At 40.7% G+C, this 19,298-nt stretch overlaps 1 protein-coding gene across 3 annotated transcripts in view; it reads left to right on the top strand.

The window, feature by feature from the left end:
• mrtfba (myocardin related transcription factor Ba) overlaps positions 1 to 19,298 on the top strand; it is a 233,184-nt gene that overhangs the window by 77,762 nt on the left and 136,124 nt on the right. For all 3 annotated transcript variants that reach the window (XM_059979310.1, XM_059979311.1, XM_059979308.1), the window contains exon 3: positions 9,584 to 9,661. The gene's annotated coding sequence lies outside the window, so the exon portion shown is untranslated. The remainder of the gene's footprint in view (positions 1 to 9,583; positions 9,662 to 19,298) is intronic.

Genomic DNA, 19,298 nt, shown 5'->3' with positions numbered 1-19,298 from the left:
TTAGATTCTTTGTTGAAGGAACACATTCAACCCATGTTATTGTTTCCAGTTAGAATCCAGCTAGCTAGTGTTGCTTTGGATATACCTGTATCAGTCAAATGAAGGAAGGCTGATTCTCCACTTGATGGCCATTTTATTAGGAACCCCTGTAGACCTTGTTAATCAGAATCAGGTTTCATATCACTGGCATGTGTCATGATGTTGTGAAATTTAAGTTTATGGTAGCAATACCATGAAATACAGGCAGTCCCCAGGTTATGTACGAGTACTGTTCTTGAGTCCATCTTTAAGTCGGATTTGTACATACTTCGGAACAAGTACATCCAGTATTATTTAGCGTCAGTCAAACGTTTGTCTTAGTATATAGTATATATTTTACCTTTCTATGCATATAAAACACTTAAGAAACATATGTATTCCAATAATTAAACCACTGCATTGCTTAGTAATAATTGTAGCTTTCATCGGGTCAGGGCCTTTCAGATGCTCCATTATTCTCACTTTATCCTTTAAAATTGTTCCGATCGTTGACCGACTGTAGCCTAACGCTTTTCCAATAACTGATGGCATTTCACCTCTTTCCAAACGCTTTATTATTTCCACTTTATTTTCATTTACGATCGCTTCCCGTCAATGGAACAGAAACACTGCCGGCGGCGGATCCCGAACTGCGCCAGCTCCCAAGGTCTGCTGGGTCCTAAGGTCCACTGCACTGAGACAGGCCAAATGGGACAAGTGGGGGCTGTGCTGGGTTTGGGTATTTGATCCTCCACAATATTCTGCGTGGGAATTTAAACTGGAGGTGGCTGTGTTTTTTTTTTAAGCGGTCGAGTTGTGAGCTCGAAATCAACCCGGCACGGATGGTACGGGAGTCACTGGATCCACGTCAACCCAGCATGGGAGTGGACTGTCAATGGATCGAACTCGCAAACCTCCGTTCTCCAGCCTGGCGCTGATCTCACTGCGCCACCAGCCGACCGGAACCGGGGGGGCGGGGTGGTGTCAGGGTCAATCTTACTAAGAACAATTTAAGCCAAATACAAAGTTAAACACTCAAAACAGTGTCAATGGCAACGACTTAAAATGGCGGATGGCATCGCGATCTGACTTAAAGTGGCGGACAGCGTTCTCCTTCCTTGGTTCATAAGTACGAGTCGTCCATAAGTTGGACGTTCGTAACTCAGGGACTACCTGTACACGATAAATACATGTAGAGAAAAAAAAATACTTTAAGTATAGATATGCCTATTAACTAGTTAAGTTAAAATAAGTAGTGCAATAAAAACAGAAATAAAAAAATGTAATGAGGTGATGTTATTGGGTTCAATGTCCATTTAGAAATCGGATGCAGAGGGGAAGAAGTTGCTCCTGAATCGCTGTACCTCCTTTCCTATGGTAACAATGAGAAGAGGGCATGTGGTGGGGGTCCTTAATGATGGATGTTGCCTTCCTAAGGCACTGCTCCTTGAAGATGCAAACAAGAGAAAATCTGCAGATGCTGGAAATCCAAGCAACACACAAGAAATGCTGGAGGAACTCAGCAGGCCAGGCAGCATCTATGGAAAAAAAGTACAATGTTTCGGGCCAAAACCCTTTGGCAGGATGGGCCCAGAATGTCAACTGTCCTGATTTCATAGATGCTGCCTGACCTGCTGAGTTCCTCCAGCATTTTGTGTGTGTTACTCCTTGAAGATGTCTTGGATACAATAGAGGCTACTACCCGTGATGGACTGACTCATTTTACAACTTTCTTCAACTTGCTTCTATCTTGTGCAGTAGCCCACCCCTCCCCCCATACCAGAAGGTGACGCAACTAGTCAGAATGCTCTCCACGATACATTTGTATAAGGTTTTAAGTATTTTAGTTGACAATCCAAATCTCCTCAAACTCCTAATGAAATATGGCTGCTGTCTTACCTTCTTTATAGCTACATTAATTTGTTGCAACAAGGTTAGGACCTCAGAGATATTGACCCAGAGATATTCAGGAATGTGAAATTGCTCACTCTCTCCACTTCTGATCCCTCTGAGGGTTGGTTTGTTTTCCTTCATCTTGCCCATTCTGAAGTTGATAATCAGCTCTTTGGTCTTGCTGACGTTGAGTGCAAGTCTGGTGCTGCAACATCACTCAACTAACTGAACATATCAACTCAACATATCTCGCTCCTGCACAGCTTTTGTCACCATCTGATATTCTGCCAACAATGGGTATATCGTCAGCAAATTTATAAATGGCATTTGAGCTATGCCTAGCCACACAGTCGTGGATGTAGAGAGAGTAGAGCAGTGAGCCAGTGCACATCCCTGTGGTGTCCCAGTGTTGATTGTTAGCGAGGTGGAGATGTTATTTCCAATCCTCACAGATTGTGATCTTCCAGTTCATGCAAATATCTAATCAGTCAAGGGGTTCATTTGTTGTTCAGACTGAACATCAGAATGGGGTAAAAGTGTGATCTAAGTGACTTTGACCGTGGAATGATTGTTAGTGCCAGACAGGATGGTTTGAGTATCTCAGAAGCTGCTGATCTGCTGGGACTTCTACACAAAAATGTCTGGAGTTTACAAAGTACGGTGTGAAAACAACAAAAAACAGGCCCAGTGAGCGACAGTTCTGTGGGTAAAATGCCTTGTTGAGGAGAGAGGTCAGAGGAGAAGGGCCAGGCTGATTTAAGCTGACAGGAACTCAAATAACCACACGTTAGAGCAGTCGTATGTAAAAGGGCATCTCTGAATGCACATGCCAAACTTTGAAGTGAATGGCTAACAGTATCTGAAGACCATGAACATACACTTAGTGGCCGCTTTATTAGGTATAGAAAATACCTAATAAAGTGGTCACTGTGTGTATGTTGTTTGGTATTGTGTCTGGTATTGATGGCTGATAAGGAAAAAAAGAAGTAAAAGAAGGCTTGCAATAAAATGAGCAACGTGCGGAGATATTCATGTGGAGATGATGAATATCCTGAAAATTTTCCACTTTTCAATTTAAGTGGATAGGATAGTGGCTGCAGGCCATATTTCACTGCATCTCTAAACTTTTTGTAGCCAACATGATATTTCTGCTTTGTAGAGATCAGAGATAATGCAAATAATCTTCATGGTTTGGAGAGGAAATAAGGCAGGCACAATTTCTGGATAGTTGCATCTCTGTACTACTAATATTGATCCAAAGAAATGCCTATTCACAGTTTAATAATTTACATTAAAATCAATATTAAAAATGAATGCCTGTATTTCAAGGCTTACACCTTTAAGAAAAGATAATCTATGGAACTTCTGTCCAGCAGGTGTTTGGAAGATGAGCTGGAACTTAAATTTCATTCTGGAAGTACACAGTCATGGGCTTTGCACATTTGGAATTGAACACCAGGGCTCTTTTGGGAGTGGGTCGATGGGTTTTATGGTGTAGGAAGCCTCCTACTATCCTGGCACATAAGCAGTGGTATAATCATAGTTACATCTTCCTGAAGCTCCTATCATCTTTCAATTGCTGATTTTTCTGAATCCTGGGAATCCCGTTCTGTTATTCTAAGTAGGTGCTGAATGAAGATCAGTAATTGCTTTGACGATTTAGAATTTTTTTAAATCTTACATCCACCTCATAATGTGAGGGAGTAAAAATCTTTGTGTTATGACTCAGTCGCTATGTACAGAAATGCGAATTTATAAGTCTAATGGCTTGTAGAAAGAAGCAGTTTTATAGACTGCTGGTCCTGGCTTTAATGCTGTGGTATTGTTTGCCAGATGGAAGCAGCTGAAACAATTTATGGTTGGGGTGACTAGTGTCCCTGATGATCTGCCAGGCTTTCTTTCTTTACCTGCTGCTATAAATGTCCTCAGTGGAGGGAAATTCCTCTCCACAGATGCGCTGGGCTGTCTGTACCGCTCTCTGCAGTGCCCAGCAATCAAGGTTGATGCGGTTCCCATACCAGGCAGTATTACAGCCAGTCATTATGCTCTTAATGGTGCCCCTATTGGATGTCTTGAGGATTTGGGGGCCCATGCCAAACTTCTTCAGTTGCCTGAGGTGTAAGAGGCATTGTTGTGCTTTTTTTTTTGCCACAAAGCTGGTATGTACAGTCCATGTGAGATCATGGGTGATGTGTATACTGAGAAACTTGAAACTACTCGCCCTCTCAATTGCAGACTCATTGATGTTCATCAGAGAAAGCTTGTCTCTGTTCTTCCTGTAATCCACAATCAGCTCTTTTGTTTTTTGGACTTTGAGGGAAAGGTTGTTACCTTGGCACCACTGTGTCAGGCTGTTAACCTCTCCTCTGTAGGCTGTCTTTTAACCTCTAGAAATAGCCGATCAAAGTCGTGTCATCTGTGAATTTGATCAACAGATTAGAACTGTGTGTGGCAGTACACTGTGGGTATAAAGGGAGTAGAGGAGGGTATTCAGGAACAACCCTAGGGCGGGTACCTTTGTTGAGGGGCAGAGGTGAGGGAGCCCATCCTTACCATCTGTCAGTGATCCAACAGGAAGTTTCAGATCCAGCTGCAGAAAATGGGATGCAGGAGGAGGTCTCTGAGCTTCCCGTTAAGTCTGGAGGGGATTATGGTGTTGAATGCTGAAATGTTGTCCAGGATCAGCATTCCAACGTTTGCATCCCTCTTCTTCAGGTAAGAGAGGACAGTGTGTAGTGCTATGGTTATGGCTTCATTGGTAGACCATTTCTGTCAGTAGGCAAACTGTAGGGGTCCAGTGTGGGTGGTAGAATGCTGCAGATGTAGTCTTTAACCAGCCTCTCAAAGCATTTGCTTATAGTTGAGGTGAGTGCAAAAGGACGCCAATCGTTCAGGCATGCTACCTTGGGTACAGGGACAATGATGGATGATTTGAAACAGGAGGTCACTACCCACTGGGAGAGAGAGAGATTAAAAATGTCTTTAAGCATACCAACCAGCTGTTCAGCACACACTTTGAGGACGCGCTCCTGCTGTTGGAATATTCTACGTACCTCAGCCTCTGAGATGACCAATGTGCAGGACTTGTTGGTGGCTCTCCTCATTAGTTCAGTCCTATCAACCTCAAATCGAGCATAAGAAAACATTTTGCTCATCTGGGAGTGAAGTGGTAATGTTGGCTCTACTGCTGCGTTTCCTCTTGAAGTCTGTGATGGTGTGCAGTCCTCGCCACACACTGTGTGTGTCATTGTCACAGAGTTATGACTGGATTTTGTCTGTGTTGCCGTTTTGCCACCTTGATGGCTGCGTAATTCATAGTGACTTCTGTTGAGCTCCTGTTGGTCTCCAGGCGAATGTATGGAAGAACGTATAGGATGCTGTCAACACTCCCTCCAATTTTTTTTTAATACAGCTGCACAGATCAAACATTGCTCTGAAAACTGCTTAGCACTTTAAATGTTGTTTTTTGGTATGTGCATACTATGAATATTTAGAAAGAAAATTGAAAAATCATGTACTTTTGATTACTTATTAAAAAAGATAGAATATATAGAATTTTTCACATCAAACAAACAAGCCGCAACTCACCACACAAGTAACCAATGTCAGGCAGTCAAAACAACTGACAGGCACAAAGGCAAAAGTAAAATGTTTTGACTAGACAGCATCAGCATTCAGTGGGGCTGGTGGTTTATTAACAATGAGCTACCATCTTCCATTCTGTATTTCTTGTTATAATTTGTAACAGTGTTGTATCTTGCAACACTGATAATGTAAATGTGTTGAAGCTGTAATTATTTAGATCTTATATCCGTCTCACAACGTGAGGGAGGAAAAATACTTGTGTTAAGACTCTGTCACAATGTCCAGACATGTGAATTAATAAGCTTAATGGCTTGTAAAAAGAAGCTGTCCTGTAGCTTGTTGGTCCTGGCCTAAATGCTGCGGTACCGTTTGCCAGATGGAAGCAACTGAAACTGTTTATGGCTGGGACGACTGGTATACCTGATGATCTTCCAGACCACCTTTACTCACTTGCTGCTATAAATGCCCTCAATGGAGAGAAGTTCACATCCACAGATGCACTGGGCTGTCCGTACAACTCTCGGCAGTGCCCAGCGACCAAGTTTGGTGCAGTTCCAATAGCAGGCAGTGATACGGCCAGTCAGGATGCTCTCAATGGTGCCCCTGCAGACGGTCTTGAAAATTTGGAGGCTCATGCTGAACTCTTTCAGTTGTCTGAGATGGAAGAGACATTGTTGTGCTTTTTTTTGCCAACAGCTGGTGTGTACATAGCAGATGACATCTTTGGTGATGTGTATACCTAGGAACTTGAAACTACTCAACCTCTTGACTCCCAATTATCTTTATATAAAAGAAAATTCCAGCTGTGTGGGAATAAAGGTGATGAGTGTGGGAACATTTCAGGTATTGTGTGGCCGTGAATCCGCACGGCTTAGAGAAAATGATGGATGTTTTAAAATTCCCTGTTAACCGAAAGCAAGTTAGAGTATACTGGCAACAAAATATGTATTTTGCCAACCTGCCTTATAAGAAATTATTGGCTGAGCCATTTTGTTTAAATTGGAGCCAGCCAGATTAAGTTCGGTTTTCTAAAACGTTTGTCTCTTATCGGCCCTAACCTACATAATTGTTTAAAAATATGCCAAGGAAGCTATTGCTAAATTTGAAATTATCCTTCATCCAGAAATTGCTGCCCTTATAGTTGATTTACAGTAATTTTTTCTTGCAGATCATATTCCTGTGATTATATTGGTAACTCCATGGGTGAATTGTTGGTAATTCATCTGATGTTTTCCATTAGGATCTTTTACTCTGTTGCATATAAATGTGTTTTGGAACAAATTACCTGTAAGTATGTTGTGCTCTGACACTGTTGATAGCAAATTCTTTTGCTTTTGTTTATTAACTTGCTCTTCAATATCCTGTCCTTTTCATTCCCCTTCATGTTAACAATCTCCATTCTTATCCCTATCCTATACTTGTGGATATTCCACTCTCACAATCAACCATGTTTCAGTAGTTCTTTTACACAGAAATAACTGAATGCTCAAATCTGGATTCCGTACTTTTCAAGATTTTTAAAAGAATTTTAAAAAGTCAATTTAAATTTAATAATTGAAAATTGCCACTTCCCACAGATTACATGTATCTATATATTTACACTTACTTTTTGTTAAAATCGACTTGCAGAGGAAAGTATGGTCCTCGAAGTATAAGATCAACTTTAGATTTTTGCTTGTGATTACTTCTGACTTGACTTAATATAGATTTTAAAAAACACATGCATCCAAAAATTTGAATTACTGCACTTAGTGCAGCATAACTGTTTAAGTCAGTGTATGGAAACGTTGAATAATTGTAATCAGGGTTGGTTGAAGAAATACTCCTGATGACATTTATTTAATAGTAAAATCTGTCGTAATTCCCATTGTGAGATTTCTTTGGCCTATTAAGATTTGCAAGAATATGTCATTTCCTGCTTGATGTTGCTGCCTGCCACACTTCCAACAGTGCCCTTAGGTCAGCTGCAGGGTCACCTGCTGCGGTCCGCTGCTCATTGATATTTCGCTCCCTTCATCCTGGTACATCTTGTGGTGGAGCAGAGGCAGTCATGTCTTCCTGCCACCCCCTGCAGCTTCCAGTGGAGTTAGTTGGTCCCCCAATTTCTGTACTTCCTCTTCAACCACAGCCAAAAGCTGCCTTTTTCTGCCTCTTCATCCAACTCTATGGTGGCCCTCCTGAGCTTCACTCCAGTCACTGCCGTATCACGGAATAATCTTATTGATGATGCGCTGACAAAGCCCTGGCATCCTACCTCACAGGGTAGATGATGCTTACACTCAGCTGCCAGGTATAAGTACTTAAGCGTCTTCCACTCATGGGCACCCTCTACTCCTTCCTCCCACGGATGATTAATTCAGTGAGGAGGACTGTCTTGGTGGTTGTGGACCACAGTAGTATACCTGGGTGGAGGGATGTGTTGGTGGTATCCTTGGAGAATTGTAGCTGTCTGCCAAGACCTGCCCTTGTGTTCCACTCCATGTTAGCAGAGAGGAGTTCTAAAGGAGCTCTTAGGCGGGTGCATTCAGCGGTCTTACCAGCTTTAACAAATGGGATGAATTGTCATCCCACTGGAGAAAGGCTGCTTCTCGCATCCTGCCTGCAGATCTCAAGGATCTCCACCAGCTTCTTTAGGACCTGGTCATGCTGCCATCTGTAGCACCCTTGGGACAGTGCAGCCTTGTATTCTGCCAGGATGTATTGGAGGTTGGCATTGGTGGTATCATAGAGAGGGCAACTATCCTCACAGCTTTATACCAGTGTGTCTAAATGAGTTTGTTTTTACATTTCTCCCCCCAGTCTGTATGGTTGTGTTTATATTAAGTGAATAGTGGTGTCTCTCAGTGTCCTTTGACAGTAGCTTTAAGTAGTGTAATGCATAATGATGAGCCCTGGCTGGAATCCCTCAGTTAGTTTGCTACACTGCACGACTTTGAAAAGTTTCATTGTAAATGTGCTTCTGAGTCATCAGTTTCTTTTCCAACTAGGAGTGAACGGAGTTTAAGTTTTCTCTTATTTCAACTTAGTGCCAATATGCAGTTTCAGGTTTTAACAACCAAAATCAAAAGAAGTTTTTCTTGTATTGGAAATTTTTCTTTGAGAACATTGTTTTCACCTATTACTAGAAATGTAGCGCAAGCCATCAAGCTGTATACCTCCATAATTATGCTATTGACAGGAATACACTGTGAAAGTAATTGTTTTGTTAGTGTTGTAATGGCATCTTATGCAATAAGATGTGCTTCTTCACCTGTAATCTGAATAGCAATAAAGTTAGTACAAACTGCAAAGTACTTTTACCCTCCTCCTCCCTACCCCTCCCGACACTCCTTTCTGTTAGTGCACATCTCTAGCATCACAGATGTCCTCACTACACAAGGTCTGGTTAAACGTGTTACCAAACTGTTCCTACAACCGTTGTAACTGAAAACTGAAGGTGGTGAACAATCTCACAAGGTAAACTAACCCACAGTTAGCACTAACTCATGAAGCCACTTGAGGTTTGAAACTCTGTGTAAGAAGTTGGAGATTACAATTAGTGGTTGTTGTTACATGGCAAGTTCATTTTAATTGATGTGTACAATTTTTTTTGATTAGTACTCAGCTTAACAAGTATGCAGGAGCACATATATGTTTTCATCACCTGGCAAGTAACTACCCCTTATTGCTTTAGCTTTAAGTGTTTAATTTACAACCTCACAAAACCTCCAGTTCTGTGCAAATGGTAATAAAATACATTATTTAATATTGACCTAAGCTTAATTATATAGAAATGCTAAACTTGCCCATTATAGTTTAGAAATATTTTTCAATACATTTTCCATGCATGCACAGATTTGATTTGCCTGTGGGAAATCTGGAATTTTAATTATTGTAATTTATAAGATTACATTTATGTGTATCCTTCTGATGATTGTGTGACAACTCCTCCCAGAGATTGCAGTCAGCTGTTGAATTTGAATGTCATGTCAGATTTGAATCAGGAAGCTGTGGTACTGAATACAGATCTTGGGTGACCATATCAATAGTAACTGAAACAATTGTATTCTTACACTTTGAATTTCTGATCAATTCATTTTTTTCCCAGATTCAGCTGCCTAATCGGATATTAACATCCTAGAAAAACCATTCTGTTAACAGCAGTGATTCTGTTTTCTAAAAAGAGGTAAGTGCCTATTTCTTCAGTTGCTTTAGTATTAAAACTTAATATACTACTTCCTTAAAAAGTACATTTTATTCATGCCACTGACCTCTGCTGTTCTCAATCCAATGTACGGTGCTCCAAATGTGAATTTCAGTAATACAAAATATCCAAAGTCTCAATTGAAGCTGGAGTTTAAGCTACTCACCAGTGTTGCTACTTATATGATATGACTCTTCCATATTTTTAACACTCAGGAAATATTTAATAACATTTATCATGTTCGTTCTCACTTACTAATGAAGCACCCTAATCTCACCCTAATCCTATGTTATTCTATGCTGTACTGTGAAATCAGATGAATTAGCTTCAGTAAATGAGTACAGTTTGGTTATGAGAGCTATGTTGTAACATACAGTGGTGCTAGAAAGTTTGTGAACCCTGTAGAATCTCTATTTTTGCATAAATATGGCCTAAAATGTGATCAAATCTTCATGTGTCCTAACACTAGATTAAAAGAACCCAATTAAATAAATAACACAAAAAAAATTTATACTTGTTCTTTTATTTATTGAGAAAAATGATCCAGTATTTTGTGTATTTGTTGGAAAAAGTGTTTGAACCTTTGCTTTCAGTAACTGGTGTGATCCTCTTGTACAGCAATAACTTCAACCAAACCTTTCCGGTAACTGTTGATCCAACCTGCATATTAGCTTGGTTGAATTTTAGGCCATTCCTCCTTACAAAACTGTTTTAACTCTGGGATGTTGGTGGGCTTCCTTGCATGAACTGCTTGCTTCAGGTCTTCCACAACATTTCCATGGGATTAAGGTCATTCCAAAACACAAATTTTCTTCTTTTTAAACCATTCAGTTGTTGTCCTTTGGATTATTGTCTTGTTGCATTATCTGACTTCTATTAAGCTTCAGATGACAGACTGCTATCCTGACATTCTCCTGTAAAATTTCTTGATACAATTTTGAATTCATTCTTCCCTCAATGATTGCAAGCTGTCCAGGCCCAGAGGCAGCAAAGCAATCCCAAACTATGATGCTTTTTCCACCATCCTTCACAATTGGGATGAAGTTTTGGTGTTTAGTGTGTAGTACCCTTTCTCTTTCAAATATAGTTGCGTGTATCTCTATCAAAAACTTCAACTTTTTCCTCGTCTGTGCACAGAACGTTGCCCTAGAGGCATTGTAGAATATCCAGGTGGTCTTTTGCAAACTTGAGACGTGCAGCAATTTTTTCTTTTTTTTAAGAGAGCGGTGGTTCCCTCTGCAGTGTCCTTCCATGAACACCATTCTTGTTCAGTGTTTTTCTTACAGTGAACATGTGAGCAGTGACTTTTGCAAGTTCTAGAGTTTTCTGAAGGTCTTTTGCTGTTGTCCTTAGGTTCTTTTTCATCTCCTTAAGCATTGCATGTTGTGCTCTTGGTGTCAGCTTTGTAGGATGCCCATTCCTAGGGAGTAGCAACAGTACTGAGTTTTCTCCATTTGTAGACACTTGCTCACACTGTGGACTGATGAATGCTCAGGTCTTTGGAAATGCTTTTGTAGCCTCTTCCAGCTTCATGCATCTCTACAGTGCACATAAACAGATATTTCTTGAAGAGTAAGCTCTGCCAGTAAGACAACTTTGTGTGTCTTTTTTTATAGGGCCGGGCACCTCTACAACCCACACCTCCAACTTTATCTCATTTATTGGAACACCTGACTCCAACTAGCTTTTGTAAAAGGCATTGCCCCAGAGGTGCACATACCTTTGCTAACAAATACATGTAATATTGGATCAGTTTCCTCAATAAATAAATGAACAAGTATAATGTTTTATTTACTTAATTGTGTTCTCTTTATTTTTAAGACTTGTGTGAAAATTTGATTACATTTTAGGCCATATTGTTGCAGAAATAGAGAAAATTCTACAGCGTTTACAAACTTACTAGCACCACAGTAAATTTTCTGCCCCAACCTTTCAGACGAGGCAAAATTAAACAGGAAGTTCTGGAAGCACTTAGTGGGCAAGGCATCTGTGAAGTGAGCATCAGAATTCTGACGAAAAGCTTAGGATAGGAAACATTAACTTAGTTCCTCTTTCTGTAGATGCTGACTAGTCTACTGTTATTTCTAGCATTTTCTATTTTTAGTTCAATGATTTTCATTATCTGCAGTTTTATTTACTCTTCACCTGAGAACCTATTGGCATTCCATGTCACCCAGTGAATGCAGGTATGGAATGGCTTGATACAGTTCCTTTTTAGTCCTGTTATTGGTTGGTAAATAATATAAACTTGGAGAAGCAGCGCAAATGGTGTAAGCTTATTCCAATGATTTTGTAGGTGTGTCCTTCCTTTCCAAGAGACTATAATGCCTCATCTATTGAAGGCCTGAGGCTAAGCTTTTGATTGTGTGTACATGGGCCAATATCTGAAATTATCTTTGACCACTTTTAATGATCAATATCCTCTTACCTGATTGTAATAATCTAGCTGAAACCTTCGTCATTACTACCCTTGACCCCAACGTCATAAAACTAGGCATAAATATGCTTATGTATTCCATCCCAAATCTTGGATTAGGAATCTGATCTTGTACTAGGAATCAGTCTGTCTAACATTTTTGATTACTATACTTGTTGAATGGCTCATGAACATTTGTGAATGTCTTGCACAGTGTTTAAAAACTAAAAGGAAGTACAACATCCTGGAAACTGGGGGGGGCGTTGAGCTGCAATTTGGCATCCCAGTGAGACATAACATTATCATGTGATGCAGTGAAACAATTTGTTCCTTTGTGTTATAGTAGGTTTTATTTATATTTATTAATAAACATCTTTGAGGGGAACTTGGATCTGTGAAAATGTTTTCCTCTTTTCAAAATACCTATTTCTGTGTGTAACATAGATTGGTTCTCACTCTGCTCAACTATTTTCTGTGCAGCAATAACTCAGAATAGTTTTATAGGGAAGAACAGGGAAGACCCAAACCATTTCCTGAGGTAAAACTGGTCATTTATGGTTGGAAATTGCCAATCAGGTACTTTCCTTGTAAACTAAGTTGGTGCCCAAGTATGAAACCAGCAGATAGGAGAACTAATAGTAAACTGAACGGAAATATCTTGTGGACCAGTTGTGACTGTATGTTCTACGTCACAGTGGTATGGGCATCATTAGAAGAGACAGGGCTAGCAGAATAATGCCATCAGATAGATTAGTGTCATTTTTGGCATCATAAATGCAATGTGGATAATACAGTATTTTGTCTCTGGATTTTGGTGGAGAGGTGCCAAAATAATTTCAAATGGCAGTTAACCAACAAAAGCAGCAACTTTAAAATTAAATACATATTTTGAATGTATTCAGCTGGATGGATCATTGTCATTTCCAGTTTTTACCTCTTATTCATAGTGCTATTTGAAATGACAAATCTGCACAAGTAATTTACACAAACAAATCCAAGTATTTCCACAACCAGAATGAGTCGGGAAGAGCTCAGAAGTTTTAAGTGTGCCAAGTTGTCTTGCGCACAGTCAACAAAGGCAGATATCGTCCCGTGCAGAATAGAATTATAAAATAACTTTAGCAGCAGCCAAATTACCATCATAACTGTGGGGCAAAAGACTAAAGTGCACATTTTTTGTTGATGAATTTGACTAATATCATTAGCTTAATTATCGTTTAGTCAGTTTCTGCTTTGTTTTTTGTTTCTGAATTCTTAACTTTCTTAATCTCAGTCTAGGCTAATGGCAATACTTCACATAGGAGCCCAGACACAATGTTGCCAAATTGACCATCAACCATATCCTACCTGTTCAGAGGCAGATCATGTATTCTGCCAAGTGTTCACTTTTCAGCTAGCAAAGTTAGAATGAACACTTTCATTCATTTTCTTTGCCTTTCTTAGTTATAGGAAAATTTTGGTGATCCAAGTAAGACCATAAGACAAGGGAGCAGAATTAGGCCATTTGGCCCATCGAGTCTGCTCTGCCATTCAATCATGGCTGATCCTTTTTTTCTCCTCCTCAACCTCATTTCCCTGACTTTTCCTCGTAACCTTTGATGCTGTGTCCAATCGAGAACCTATCAATCTGTGCCTTAAATACGCCTGGCCTCCACAGCTGCATGTGGCAACAAATTAACCACTCTCTGGCTAAAGAAATTTCTGTTTTGAATGGACTCCCCTCTATATTGAGGCTGTGCCCTCTTGTCCTAGACTCTCCCACTATGGGAAACATCCTTTCAAGATGTACTCTGTCTAGTCCTTTCAACATTCAAAAGGTTACAATGAGAACCTTCCCTCATCCTTCTGAATTCCAGCGTGTACAGGCCCAGAGCCATCAAACGTGCCTCATATGATACCCTTTCATTCCTGGAATCATCCTTGTGAACCTCCTGTGGACCCTCTTCAATGCCAGCACATCTCTTCTAAGATGAGGAGCCCAAAACTACACAATACTCAAGGGAGACCTCACCATTGCCTTATAAGCCTCAGCATCATATCCCTGTGCTTGTATTCTAGACGTCTTGAAATGAATGCTAAATTGCATTTGCATTCCTCACCACCAACTCAACCTGCAAGTTATCCTTTGGGATGCTCTGCACAAAGACTCCCAAGTACCTTTGCATCTCAGATTTTTGGATTTTCTCCCCCTTTAGAATATAGTCCACACATTTATTTCTTCTACCAAAGTGCATGACCATGCATTTTCCAACATTATATTTCATTGCCACTTTTTTGCCCATTCTCCTAATCTTAAGTCCTTCTGCATCCCACCTGACAACACTACCTGTCCCTCCACCAATCTTCCAGTCCTCTGGCACCATGACAGAGACCAATTATTTTTGAAAGATCATTTCTAATGCAGCCACAATCTCTTAACACTACCTCTTTCAAAACCCTGGGGTGCAGTTCATCTGGTCTGGATAACTTATGTACCTTTTGGTCTTTCAGCTTTTTGAGCATCTTTTCCCTTGTAATAGGAGCATTAATGTGGTGGCCATGGAGCTATGATGTGGTGCCCATTACAGAGACTTGGATGGCTCAAGGACAGGAATGGTTACTTCAAGTGCCGGGTTTTAGATGTTTCAGAAAGGACAGGGAGGGAAGCAAAAGAGGTGGGGGCGTGGCACTATTGATCACAGATGGTGTCACGACTGCAGAAAAGGTGGACGTCATGGAGGGATTGTCTATGGAGTCTCTGTGGGTGGAGGTTAGGTACAGGAAGGGGTCAATAACTTTATTGTGTGTTTTTTATAGGCCGCCCAATGGTAACAGGGATATCGGGGAGCAGATAGGGAAACAGATCCTAGAAAGGTGTAATAATGAAAGAGTTGTTATGATGGGTGATTTTAATTTCCCAAATATTGATTGGCATCTCCCTAGATCAAGGGGTTTAGATGGGGTGGAGTTTATTAGGTGTGTTCAGGGAGGTTTCTTGACACAATATGTAGATAAGGCGACAAGAGGAGAGACTACTTGATGTGGTATTGGGAAATGAACCTGGTCAGGTGTCAGATCTCTCAGTGAGAGAGCATTTTGGAGATAGTGATCATAATTCTACCTCCTTTACAATAGCAATGGAGAGAGATAGGAACAGAAGTTAAAAAAGCAATTAATTGGAGTAAGGGGAATTATGAGGCTATCAGGCAGGAAACTGGAAGCTTAAATTGGGAACAGATGTTCTCAGGGAAAAGTATGTAAGAAATGTGGGAAACGTTCAGGGGATATTTGTGTGGAGTTACGCACAGGTATGTTCCAATTAGACAGGGAAGTTATGGTTGGGTACAGGAACCGTGGTGTACAAAGGCTGTAATAAATCTAGTCAAGAAGAAAAGAAAAGTTTACAAAAGGTTCAGAGAGCTAGTTAATGCTAGAGATAGGTAACTTGCGGGTTGAGTTGGTGGTGAGGAATGTTAGAGATCTAGAAGATTATAAGGCTAACAGGAAGGAACTTAAGGAAATTAGGAGAGCCAGCAGAGGCCATGAGAAGGCCTTGGCGGACAGGATTAAGGAGAACCCCAAGGCATTCTACAAGTATGTGAAGAGCAAGAGGATAAGAATAGGTGAAAGAATAGGACCTATCAAGTGTGATAGTGGGAAAGTGTGAATGGAACCAGAGGAAATAGCAGAGGTACTTAGTGAATACTTCACTTCAGTATTCACTATGGAAAAGGATCTTGGTGATTGTAGTGATGACTTGCAGCAGACTGAAAAGCTTGAGCATGTAGATATTAAGAAAGAGGATATGCTGGAGCTTTTGGAAAGCATCAAGTTGGATAAGTTGCTGGGACCGGATGAGAGGTACCCCAGGCTACTGTGGTAGGCGAGGGAGGAGATTGCTGAACCTCTGGCGATGAACTTTGCATCATCAATGAGGATGGGAGAGGTTCCTGAGGATTGGAGGATTGCAGATGTTGTTCCCTTATTTAAGAAAGGTAGTAGAGATAGCCCAGGAAATTATAGACCAGTGAGTCTTACCTCAGTGGTTGGTAAGTTGATGGAGAAGATCCTGAGAGGCAGGATTTATGAACATTTGGAGAGGTATAATATGATTAGGAATAGTCAGCATGGCTTTATCAAGAGCAGGTCGTGCCTTACCGCCTGATTGAATTTTTTGAGGATGTGACTAAACACATTGATGAAGGAAGAACAGTGGATGTAGTGTATATGGATTTCAGCAAGGCTTTTGATAAGGTACCCCATGCAAGGCTTATTGAGAAAGTAAGCAGGCATGGGATCCAAGGGGACATTGCTTTGTGGATCCAGAACTGGCTTGCCACAGAAGTCTACAACCACTCTTTGCCGGGTCATATTCTGCATGGAGGTTGGTGACCAGTGGTGTGCCTCAGGGATCTGTTCTGGGACCCTTAATCTTCGTGACTTTTATTAACGACCTGGATGAGGAAGTGGAGAAATGGGTTGGTAAGTTTGCTGATGACACAAAGTTTGGGGGTGTTGTGGATAGTGTGGAGGGCTGTCAGAAGTTACAGTGGGACATTAATAGGATGCAAAACTGGGCTGAGAAGTGGCAGATGGAGTTCAACCCAGGTAAGTGTGAAGTGGTAGGTCAAATATGATAGCAGAATATAGTATTAATGGTAAGACTCTTGGCAGTGTGGAGGATCAGAGGGATCTTGGGGTCCAAGTCCATAGGACGCTCAAAGCAGCTGCACAGGTTGACTCTGTGGTTAAGAAGGCATATGGTGTATTGGCCTTCATCAGTCGTGGAATTTAATTTTGGAGCTGAGAGATAATGTTGCAGCTATATAGGACCCTGGTCAGACCCCACTTTGGAGTACTGTGCTCAGTCTGGTCACCTCACTACAGGAAGGATGTGGAAACCATAGAAAGGATGCAGAGGAGAATTACAAGGATGTTGCCTGGATTGGGGAGCATGTCTTATGAAAACAGGTTGAGTGAACTCAGCCTTTTCTCCTTGGAGTGATGGAGGATGTGAGGTGATCTGATGGAGGTGTATAAGATGATGAGAAGCATTGATTGTGTGGATAGTCAGAGGCTTTTTCCCAGGGCTGAAATGGTTGCCACAAGAGGACACAAGTTTAAGGTGCTGGCGAGTAGGTACAGAGGAGATGTTAGGGGTAAGTATTTCACGCAGACAGTGGTGAGTGCGTGGAATGGGTTGCCGGCAATGGTGGTGGATATGATAGGGTCTTTTAAGACACTTTTGGATAGGTACATGGAGCTTAGAAAAAGAGAGGGCTGTGGGGAACCCTAGTAATTTCTAAGGTAGGGACATGTTGGGCACAACTTTGTGGGCTGAAGGGCCGGTATTGTTTTGTAGGTTTTCTATGTTTCTAAGTTTAGTAACTGCACCCATTTCTCTTCCTTCACACACTACAACATCTGGCACACTGCTAGTGTCTTCCACAGTGAAGATTGATGCAAGATACTCATTTAGTTCATCTGCCATCTCCTTATCTCCTATTATTATTTCTCCTGTCTCATTTTCTAGCGGTCCTATATCCACTCTCATCTCTCTTTTATTTTTTACATACTTGAAAAAGCTTTTACTATCTACTTTTCCTTTCTAATGATTCTTTTAGTTGCTCTCTGTAGGTTTTTAAAAACTTCCCAATCCTCTATCTTCCCACTAATTTTTGCTTTGTTGTCTGCTCTCTCTTTTTTTTTACATTAGCTTTGACTTCCCTTGTCAGCCACGTTGTACTATTTTGCTATTTGAGTATTTCTTCACTTTTGGAATACACAAATACATGTGTCCTGCACCTTCCTCATTTCTCCCAGAAACACATGCCATTGCTGCTCTGCTGACATCCCTGCCAGCATCGCCTTTCAATTTACTTTGGCAAAATCCTTTCTCATACCACTCTAATTTCCCTTACTCCACTGAAATACTGCTACGTCAGACTTTAATCCTCCCTATCAAATTTCAAGTTGAACTCAATCATATTGTGATCACTGGTTCTTTTACCTTAAGCTCACTAATCGCCTCCAGTTCATTACATAACACCCAATCCAGTATATCTGATTCCGTAGTAGACTCAATGACAAACTGCTCTAAAGAGCCATCTCTTAGGCATTTAACAAACTCATTCTCTTGAGATTCATTACCAACCTGATTTTCCCAATCAACCCACATGTTAAAATCAACTATCATAACATTGCCATTTTGACATGGCTCTTCTGTTTCCTGTTGTAATCTGTGATCCACATCCCAGCTACTGTGGGAGGCCTGTATGTAACTGCCATCAATGTCCTTTTACCCTTGCAGTTTCTTAACTCAACCCACAGGGATTCAACATCTTCTGATCCTGTGTCACATCTTTTCTACTGATTTGATGCCATTCTTTAGCAGTAGAGTCACACCATCCCCTCTGCCTACCTTCCTATCCCTCCAATACAATGTATTAACCTTGGACATCCAGCGCCCAACTACAACCATCCTTCAGCCACGATTCAGTGATGGCCACAACATCATATTTGGCAAACTACAATAGTGCAACAAGATCATCCACCTTATTTCTTATGCTCCGCGCATTGAGATACAACACTTCAAGTACCGTATTTGCTACCCTTTTTGATTTTACATCCTGAATGTACTGATACACACCCTGTTGGCTGCGACTGTATCCCATCACCTGTGTGTTGTTCCTGACAGTCTGATTGCACATTGTCTTTACTTTTTTACCAAATGTTGTGCTGGTTGAAAAAAGGGCATTGTATTGAACTACTGAAGAGAGATTCTTGTATTTTAAAGTATTCTAAGAAAGTTGCAGCTGCCCCAGGCAAACTTTTTCTCAAACTTTAGGCACGGTATTTTTCTGTAAAGTAGTTGCAGTCTGTGAGAGGACTCTGAGTGAAAGACTTGTTAATTATGTCAAAAAATTAGCTCGTTTCTAAGTTTTGGAATTCAGTATGGCAAAGAATCAAGACTGGGAATAAGAGGCTTCTACCAGTTTTATGTCCTTACTCAATGAATAATATTAACATGTATGTGGAAAAATAATAATAGTTGGTGTTGTAGTTGTAAAACTGTAATGGGCTGGGTTGTTTAGACCAAAACAAATTGGAGTGTCCAGGAGATAAGCATACAAAGACAACAAAATACTTAAGTCTACTTTAGTTTCATAAAATAGAAAGCAAAAATAACCTCACAAAATAATATGTAGTAAGTTACAAAGATTT

Source organism: Hypanus sabinus, chromosome 9, assembly GCF_030144855.1.
Source record: "Hypanus sabinus isolate sHypSab1 chromosome 9, sHypSab1.hap1, whole genome shotgun sequence".
NCBI classification, from domain to species: domain Eukaryota; kingdom Metazoa; phylum Chordata; class Chondrichthyes; order Myliobatiformes; family Dasyatidae; genus Hypanus; species Hypanus sabinus.
The sequence above is the reverse complement of the archived record's forward strand: the minus strand, read 5'-3'. Positions and strand labels throughout refer to the sequence as shown.